A 10278-nucleotide genomic window follows, 5' to 3' on the forward strand; every position below is an offset into this window, starting at 1 on the left:
TCTGTCCCCCGACGACGGTCAGCTACACCAGCGTTATCCGGCAGCAAGCGTCTGTGCCCCGACGACGGTCGGCTATACCAGCGTTATCCGGCAGCAGCGTCTGTGCTCCGACGACGGTCGGCTATACCAGCGTTATCCGGCAGCAGCGTCTGTGCTCCGACGACGGTCAGCTACACCAGCGTTATCCGGCAGCAAGCGTCTGTGCCCCGACGACGGTCGGCTATACCAGCGTTATCCGGCAGCAGGCGTCTGTGCTCCGACGACGGTCAGCTACACCAGCGTTATCCCGGGCAGGGACGCCAGGCCATTCAAGTTGCCATATCACAAATATCGGGGGCGATGACAGCAGTGCCCCATCCCCCCTCCCCTCCCAACAGACCCCACCCCTTCCTTAAACCACTGTGCTCCTGCATCTGCGGACAAGCTACAGAGTCAGCGACGGGCAAGGGCGGCGTGACCGCAGGCAGGTGAGGTCACCAGCGGTGATGTGGCTGTGCTCAAGTACGGCGGTCGGACGCTGCACTCCTTCGGCGTCTCGGAGGGCAGCTTCATGACGATTGGACCCGTGAACCACTCGAGCGACTATTTGTTATTTACTTATTTCCTAGTGAAGGCTGTGTTGCGTCCAGAGAAGGCTAAGCGTTACTGGAACCGTGTCAAGTGGATCGCCGCCACGCCGTGCCGCGCCGTGGTGCACCACTGCCCCTCACACAGCGATACGCCACCGGTTTGATCGGTCCTCATGCGGGGACGCTAGGCGTTGATAGGTTAAAATATCTAATCAGGCCCGTATTACATGGCAGGTGATCTATTCAACTTCTTAAATCCTGTACCTCAGAGAAACTAGGTTGTTTCAAGCGCCTGCGTAAGTCTAAATTTTGATGGTGAATAATGTTTGTTTCGGATCGCTTGCTTTTGCATCATGTAAAACCCTCGAGATGACATAGACCTACCGTGAAATCAGGATCAGCCAACTTGAACATTTTTTTTTGCATTTAGCCCAGACTTTCCTGGGTTTTGAAACATATTTGATGATGTAATATGCCCTTCCTAAGATTGAAACGCGTTCTTCGGCAAGTTCTTGTCCTACATATTTACAAAGCGGTTGAAAGAGAGGATGAATCCAATGTCCGTGACAATGTGTGCAGCTCATCTGTGTGGCGTGGCCCAGCGGACACAGGCCAGAAATGATATGTGCGCACTTCGATTGACTTACATGACCCCATTTGGCTTACCGCAAGTCGCATCGACCAATCGACTCGTTCGAACACATGTTACGGTCAACCAAGAACTACCTGATATCTTGCCCCTTCCCCTTTGTCACAGAACACCGTTTTGGGATGCAAGAGGAGAAACTAATGCAATAATTCAACCCTAAAGCCCTAATTTTACCGATATCAAAAGACACAGTGTCTTGAGATGAGCGAAGAGAAGCAAATGCATTAAGTTCAGCCCGAGTGCGTAATGCTGCCAATCAAATCACACAAAGGTGTAAAACGGCACAAATATAGTGCCCCCTCACATCGATCAGCGCACCCATGTCCCTGCCTGCGCATCCAGTGCTCTCAGCTTTTAAGGTAAGCCAATGAGCGACCAGGAGATGCTGGAAAAAAACATCTGCCTTCCGGTGATAAAGCATCCGCCTGTCCGATGTTAAAGCATCTGCCCGTTCGGTTGTTCAAACATCTGTCCGTCCGGTGTTCAAAACATATCTCCGTCCGGTGTTAAAACATCTGCCCCGTCCCGGTGTGTAAAGCATCTGCCCGTCCGGTGTTCAAACAGTCTGTCCGTCCGGTGTTCAAACATCTGTACGTCCGGTGTTAAAGCATCTGGCCCGTCCGGTGTTAAAACATCCGCCTGTCCGATGTTAAAACATCTGCCCGTCCGGCTGTTCAAACATATCTCCGTCCGGTGTTAAAACATCTGCCTGTCCGGTATTAAAACATCTGTTCGTCCCGGTGTTAAAACATCTGCCTGTCTGGTGTTTAAAAGCATCTGCCGTCCCGGTGTTCAAACATCTGTCTGTCCGGTGTAAAAGCATCTGCCCGTCCGTATTAAAAGTATCTGTTCGCTCACAGATAATAACCTTCTGCTAGCCAGGTCTGAGACAGGGGGAGGTATCCTTCCTTTTCCGCCTTCTACAAGCATCCGCCGCCGTATCGCCCTCCTTCTGCCAACCAGGCCTGGCACATGGGAAGGTATCAACTCTCGCCTCTTAAGGAGCAAAGCAGGGGAGACTGATCACATACAACGACCTACTGTGAGAATCCATCCATCAACTCTTCCCAACATATGGACCTGAGCGGGCACCCACTTTTCCCGGCACCGTGGCCCGATTCTATAAACCTTTTACTTCTGCTGAGACGGCGACCGCTGGGCAATCCTAGAGTGGTGCATGGCGTGCTTTTCTTCCCTTATCGTCTGATATGCAGTCATGCATTGGTCGACTCCTTGGCATTTCAATGGGCTTATTTTTAGCTTTCTCGCTTTCACCTCAATCTCCGCTGCACTGTTGCTGCACTGACGGGTGACCGCTCAGATGACCAATGATTCTCTCGGGTGATCATACGACCACTCGAGCAACGGTCTCTCATTCTCGGGTGATCTTACGACCCACTCGAGCGACGGTCTGGGATTCTCAGGTGATCACACAACCACTCGGGTGGCGGTCTCGAATTCTCAGGTGATCGCACACAATCACTCGGGTGAGCAATGGTCACACGATCACGGGTTTACGCTACAGACCGAGCCAGCTTGGCAGTGAGGACATTTTCACAACTTCGCGGCCCTGCCAGGCCGATCCGGTCCTGCCCGTCCGTCACGCTTTCTAGAGGCCTCGCAACCGTTGATCACATACCCATGCTGTTTTCGTCAACGGACGCGTGATTTTATGACCGAGGTTCATAAATACAAATGCTTGGAAAGTTTTTTGCTGCAAAAAAAACAACACTTGAATACATCCTGTTTCGTACGGTGGATTTCACCACAACAGTGCAATGTGAACGGGGCAGTCCTTCCTATTCTACTCATATCGGGGGCGCAACATTTTATAACTGTTAAAAGGTTGCACAACGCGAGTTGCAACCGACCCTGATCGCAACAGGCCGGCGAGCATCAGGAGATCATGGACAGCCGAACACGCGAGACCGACACCGGTCCTCGGAGCAGACAACAGACTATCGCGCGGGCAAACGTGTCGGCCGGTCTCCGCGGCCCGTCACGTGCGACCAAGCACGAGCCACTGGTGTTCCAATCCTTTACAGCCTTTTTGAAGCTTGATGAAGACCTTTGTGACCAGAGCAGAGTAAGACGTGGAACTCGTAGCGCGGTGACTGGACTGCCTACCAATCACTGACGGATCTCAACTCTGTCGGGTCCATCGGGCGCTATGGATGCGGCAGGAACACTGCCGGACCCATCAGGGAGCCATGGGTGCTGCAGAAACACTGTCGGACCGATTGGGGCGCCAAGGGTGCTGCACGAACCGACTGGTAAGCGGTCAGCGGTCTGCCTTTTTCGGAAACGGGCTCGAATGCGAGACCCTGCAACCTATACCGGTAGGGGGTGTGCGGCAGAAAAAAACAGGGAGGCGCTTAGACCAGCTGGCTGCGACCAATTTCCAGCGAAAATATTTCGTGTTTTCCGCGATTCTTTAGGAAATCACCCTCCCGTTTTACAATCTGTTTCAAAGCATTACTGGTGATGCACTTCGGCCTCTCACACCTGTATCATATGAGACATAAGAATAGCACATCAGCTGAAAAACTTCGGACCAGCTAATCTGAACTTCTAAGCGAAAAGGTTCAAAATAAAACGTAGATTTTGACATACATCAGGTTTTCTCCATGAACATGCTAGAGGCTTGAACGGGCAAGATTTCCTCCACACAGTCCACCAGCTACCCATGGGGCCCTCGACCATCCGCTACCCATTTCTAATCATTTGTACCCACCGGTTACCCATCCGTTCGCATTTCGCAGCACTTCAGTTGTAAATTGTTGAGGAGTGCCAGGGAAGTTTACACCGTCTGCTGATTTGCGTTCATAATTGCAAAAGCAGTGTGAGTAGAGGCAGTTATGACCAAAAGAAGCGTAACCTCTACCATTGTTTCATATTTCTGGGAGTATACACTCAACATTTGGCGGACGTCTTACACATACCCCAATCCATGCTCATAAGTTAACCCCAAATCCATAACCAGCCCGGCCCGTTGCCTATTTCATTAAAGCACCCTTAGGTTTACGATAAATTATGTAAACCGTTAACAGTTTCCATCCAAGATACGCCGTTCGACTTTTGCGTCCATGATAAACCGCCTGCCACCCCGTGAAGTCCTCCCAGCCTCAGCGCAGCCCCTACGCTCACGCACGTGACCCCTATTCTATCATGCACTTGATATTGCAAACGTCGCGAACATCTCACCACGTCATCAGACCGCGTACGCCGCGTGCCAGCGTCATGTACGATGCGGATGCCGCGCCCCTGTAGCACAGCACCGAGACGAATCTGGCGCGGCGCCACTGGTTTTACCGCAGGTCCGGCAGCAAACCACAGACATGTCATCTCGCCGCTGCATCGCGCTTGGACGGGGAAACATCGCGAAGTAGCGCGTCACAACGCGGGCTGATTGCAGGCGCGGTGTACCGATGCCGACATCATGTCCCATCGCGGACAACCCGATGCACCGGGCATCGCGTTCATCATCACCATGTTCCATCACACGTCGATCGATCATCTTTGGGGATCGCCATAGTCTGGGTTAGACAGTTGAAATATACGTGCATGCGGAATGCAATGAGGGCTTTAGTGGTACACGGATGCTTGCGCAGACTCTCGTGGAGTCTGCACCTGCACCACCTCCGCACCACCTGTGCCAAGGCCGTGGGTGCGCACCCTGCAGGGGTTGGCTGAGGCCGGCTGTTGTCCTTGCCATGGCCTCGTGGTCGATAGTAACATGGCAAACGCTGTGAGAAATGTTGGTATTGGGGACATCACGAAAAATGAAAATAATGGCGAGTGTAACGTTTACGACAGTTTGCCTGGAACTTTCATAGGAATGAATGATTTGGTAACAAATAAATGGCTACGTTTTAGTTTGGTGTGCAGGCTTTTTAGTGACGTGATATGCTTTGGTAGTGAAAGGATTGATGTGGTAAACCCAACAAAATATTTAGAGCAACCCAGGTATAACATATGAAAATCTCAAAGGATAATTCCGCGGCAATAGCATAAATGGAATGCATGGATAGGTAAGAACATGCGTTCCAAACTGAATATGTTATGTGGATTTCACTTTACTGTGTTGAACTGCCAAAGGGCTTCAACATGTCTGGAAACAGTAAGCTACATGCAACATTTAATCCAACGTGAGAGGGTTTGTCACGTGATGCTTTAGCGGCAAATTGAATCAGAGTCGGCGGAGTCCATTGGCATTTTGGTTTCACGTCTTGAATCGTTCGTTTCGGTGGTTCGGCTAGATTGGGAAGATGGAAGGTGGTGCAAGGCGTAAGGGTGGTGGGAACGAGGACAACACGGGGTAAGAAGAAAAAGTAACTGTCGTATTTGTGGGTGGACGGGAACAAATCAAACCATCTATAGAAGCTCCTAAAATAAGCACGAAGGACGTCAGCCTGTCAAGGTATTTCCCGTGTGCCATATCAGTGGCATGTCAATGGGGTCCTACGCCGCGCTCAGATGCTGCAGCTATATGGTGTCACCTGCCTTTCACCCTGACGATAAGGACAGGTAAACGCGGGGAATCCGCTCCGACCTCTGCTTTCCCTAGGAGCCAGCTTGCCTGGGGACTCAGGCTGGATCAGGTTGCAAGATTAAGTATCCAGTCAGGTAAGGTCTTCCGCGTATATGCTACATTAGGTGACCACATTTTTTCACGTATTATAGGACAAGTTGTTAAAAAAAACATTGCGCGAAGCCCCCACCTCGATCTGTTTGTCCGCGTCAACATCGGTCAAGCAGCGGTGATCGCGAGGCGCATGTCGACGCGACATCCCCGCTCGTAGATACACAGGGACGCAGCAGGGCTCAAGTGAGAACACTTGTCACGAAAATGGCTCTCCATCGTGTGGCAGGGTGGAAAGTGTGCCGTGTTTTCATTCTTCTGTCGAGTCGGCTAGACCAGCGTTCAGGGTCGGTTATGGCGTGAATTGCTAAGCGAGGCTCTATGCAATGTGTGTCGCTGTTTCTCGAGATTGATCGAGCTAAAAAACAATCAAACGAAATGAGCACTGTAGTAACTGTTCCTCGGAGAATGGCCTGGAGAATGAAGAAATAAATGGAGAGTGGAGACAAAGAGAGAGAGAGAGAGAGAGAGAGGAGAGAGAGAGAGAGAGAGAGAGGAGGAGAGAGAGAGAGAGAGAGAGAGAGAGGAGAGAGAGAGAGAGAGAGAGAGAGAGAGAGAGAGAGAGAGAGAGGAGATATATATATATATATATATATATATATATATATATATCTCTCTCTCTCTCTCTCTCTCTCTCTCTCTCTCTCTCCATTCTTCTGGTTTTTCACCGAGGGGTACGGCTATTACTACTGTCCTGTCTATGTCCATAATGCTCTTCAAATGCACTTAACTTACTGAGTGAGCAACCACTACAACAATGGCAAGTTTAGTCTCCATGCTGCAGCGCACGTCCTGTCTATCCTGTCCAGTGTATGTCCTGTCCTGTCCAGCGTGCGTCTGTCCTGTCCAGCGTATACGCAGAACCTGTGACCCTAAGTCCTGAGCGCACACGCGGGCTATATGGCTAACGAAACTGGTATACTTATATCACCAGCCAGAAATCTTGCAGGTGACACGCTCAGCCGCGTCCAAGGTCACGGCGTGGTATGCAAGCGGTAAAGCACAGGCAAGCCTTTCCGGCCAAGGTCGGTGCGCGCCTATTTACCGCCCCGACCCCATTTCCGCCAGCGTCTGTGCACCAGACACAGGCCCTGTCCGGGTCACCTGCCCTCGTCCAAGTGGCACTGGGCCGGCAGTGACGTCATTACGTGTTGGGGCCGCTGTCATGGTAATGCGCCGATTCCGCTTCAGAGAAATGTTCGTTTCCAGGGCGGAGAGGGGCGATTGGAACCGCCTTTCTGCTAGGACTGGAAACACGGCTGTGAGCGACACCATCTCCACGTGCTTAGCATGTCGTTCATGGCGACCAAAGAGCGTAAAAGAACTGAAGCAAAAGCCTCTGAGCGTCCCATGCCAGCAGACCTGTCTGGTTTGCAAGCCGATGGATTCAGCAAGAATCAAGAACCGGCTGACAATATCCAAGCGATCCAGCGACAACTAGATCCCAGATATGAAATAGACAGACCCTGCCCGTTTCACCTACCATGGCCAAGTGTCGCAGGATTCACATTTTGTCGTGGTCAAGAGAGCTAGCCGAAACCAATATTCAGGATCCTGGTTTGTCGAAGAAAAAACTTCAGGAACCAGGATACCAGTTCTGTTTCATCGAAAGAGCCGGTAGGAGCCAAGATCTAGGGTTTTGTTTGGTCGGGAACAATGGGGCCAATGGGAGCCAGGAACCAATACTAGCAGCCAGTCTTTTAGTTGCCAGGCTTCTGTTCTATTTGCTTGCCAGGTATGTTTGCCGACAGGAGTGAAGCTAACGTCCAGCTAAAAGAAGCCCAAAAGTTAAAAACCCTGTATGCTTTTGTGTGTGTGCTTAAGTGTTTTAGTACAATCTGCCCTTTGGACCGAACAACCTCAGTGTGATCCTGTTCAGCAGAACTTTCGATTTTTTTTGTGTGGGGTGTTTAGTACAATCTACGTTTTTAACACTAATCTAAGTTTATGCACTAATAGACTTTCTGGACCAGATCATCCTAGTGTGGCTCCTGCTCAGCAGAGCTTGTTGAGGGAACTCTGCGTTGTGAACCTGGTACTAAGACGCCTGATTTTAGTATGTAAGACAATTTCACCCAATCATCTCGGCAACCAGAACAGCGGAATTAAAATTCCACCCCCTTTAAGGCTGCACCTGTTAGGTGAGCTCCTCTCCAGACACATACGTACCAGGACGACCCTTTCTTGACCCGTGGTCATGGTCAGTGGTCAATGCGTTCTCCCCTTGAGCTCACATACTCACATGCAGACACACACGTACCAGGACGACCCTTTCTTGATCAGTGGCCATGGTCAGTGGTCAATGCGTTCTCCCCTTGAGCTCACATACTCACATCCAGACACATACGTACCAGGACGACCCTTTCTTGACCCGTGGTCATGGTCAGTGGTCAATGCGTTCTCCCGTTTGCCATGCCGAATGGAAGTGTACTTGCTCAAAAGTCAGTATGCTCCCCTCTCTTTTTTTAACCGCAACATTTCGTTTCCATTGCCGCTGCTGTCAGCTCAAGATATTCCAATGGATTAGACACTCCCTTGCCTTATATCCATCATAAGCATCGGCTATTGGATGCAAAACCGCTGTAGCTAAATTTCTCAAAATGTATCCCATACAATGCTACACAGTCTTGCACGTTATCCTGACACTCACAGCCTTCATACACACGCAGTCGACCGTCATAAGCCCATCGCCACAAATGGACTAGAGTTGGGAAGTTTTGGGAGCTGCGCTGGTCGATGCACGAGATGTGTCGGAGCGACGAGCGAGTTGTCGGTGCGTTGAACCTGAACGCGTTCACGCGGAACATAATGATGGAGAGCGCCCTCCATGTGGGACGCGACTGTACCAAAGATGAGAGGAGAGCTGCTCCTATGGGAGGGGCCCAAGGCGTAGGAACGTTTCAGAAACCGGGGGCCAATGCCAGTTTGCAGTCGGCTGCTCACGCATTTCCATCGGGATGTTGAACGTCTCCAAAACGTGAGGTAGGGGAGACATCGTCTCCCTCTGTTTGCACCATAGGAGTAGCATTGCAGTAGCCTTTCTCCTCTTGTTAGTTTGCAGGCGTTGCACATTCACATATCTATGTATATACGATGCTCGCGGTCGACATGTCAGTTGAATTCGCCATGGTGTAACAGGTAATAGGCTCGCAGCAGCAGGAGCAGTAATGGCTCATTGCTCGCAGCAGTAGGAGCAGAGGTGGCTCATAGGCTCGTAGCAGTAGGGTTTCTCAGTGAGACAACTCATCTGGGTCAAAGCCAGCATTATGTTGGGAACAAGCAGTCGATATGTCGAAAACGCCTGCTGCTTCTCTTAAAGTTCAGCTTTGTGCATGGAAGTAGTGATCAGTTCTTTATTGACAAGATATTTAGAGGAGTTTGCTACCTGTGACGGCACGGACGAGTATCTGTAAGTCCAAAGCATAGGGTCTGTTTCGAAGTGACCATCTTTATATAACGTTGGGATGGAAGAAGCAATCTTGCGTTGCTTCCCTGTCGATAAAGACCTGACCTGAAATGTAGGAAATGAAACAGAAGATGTCGATTCCGGGGACTGCTGCTAGCGTAGTAAAATCGAGATAAGATTCGAGCTCAAACGTTAATCACTCGTACATACCGTGTTGGCGATGTCACAATGTGTCTACACCAACCAGGTGTCAAATAAAACATTCCGCTTCGGCTAATGTTGCAGAGGCGACGATTGACAAACATCCGCGGGGTTGCATGCAAATGATGACTCAGTTCGTGTTGGGAGCTGGGAACGGAGGATGTCTGTATACAGCCTGCACCTACAGGAGAGATGCGACTGATTGACCAGGAGAGTAGTGCGTCAAGATGCCTTCCAAAAAACCTGTCGTGTTGGAATGGGCTTCATGGGAAGTGACGCAGTAAGCGATGGTTCTGGGGTGGGTCCTATTTCCGGGAAACTGACTACCAATGCATCGATATCCTTACCGGCTCTCACAGTCCGTTGGCTCCGTGTGTGGCAGCAAATGTAGAAGTCTCTCTCTCTCTCTCTCTATATCTCTCTCTCTCTCTCTCTATCTCTCTCTCTCTCTCTCTCTCTCTCTCTCTCTCTCTTATCTCTCTTCTCTCTTCTCTCTCTCTTCTCTCTCTCTCCTCTCTCTATTTCTCTATCTCTCCTCTCTCTCTCTCTCTCTCCTCTCTCTCTCTCTCTATCCTCTCTCTCTCTTCTCTCTTCTCTCTCTCTCTCTCTCCTCTCTTTCGCCGTCTTCCTTCTTCCTGTCTGTCTTGGTTCCCTGGGATCCACCAGACGGATCCGGATAATCGCCGGTCATCCAGAACTGCTTAGTGTTCGCATGTATCGTGCAGATAGCTACGTGGTCTACGCGGTGAAAATCCGACTTTGATTTCGATTCGGTCGTGGGCCACCCTCAGGTATTCGTTTGGCAATGCCG

This window comes from Pollicipes pollicipes, unplaced genomic scaffold (genome assembly GCF_011947565.3).
Source record: "Pollicipes pollicipes isolate AB1234 unplaced genomic scaffold, Ppol_2.1 Scaffold_7261;HRSCAF=8764_pilon_pilon_pilon, whole genome shotgun sequence".
Classification (NCBI taxonomy): domain Eukaryota; kingdom Metazoa; phylum Arthropoda; class Thecostraca; order Pollicipedomorpha; family Pollicipedidae; genus Pollicipes; species Pollicipes pollicipes.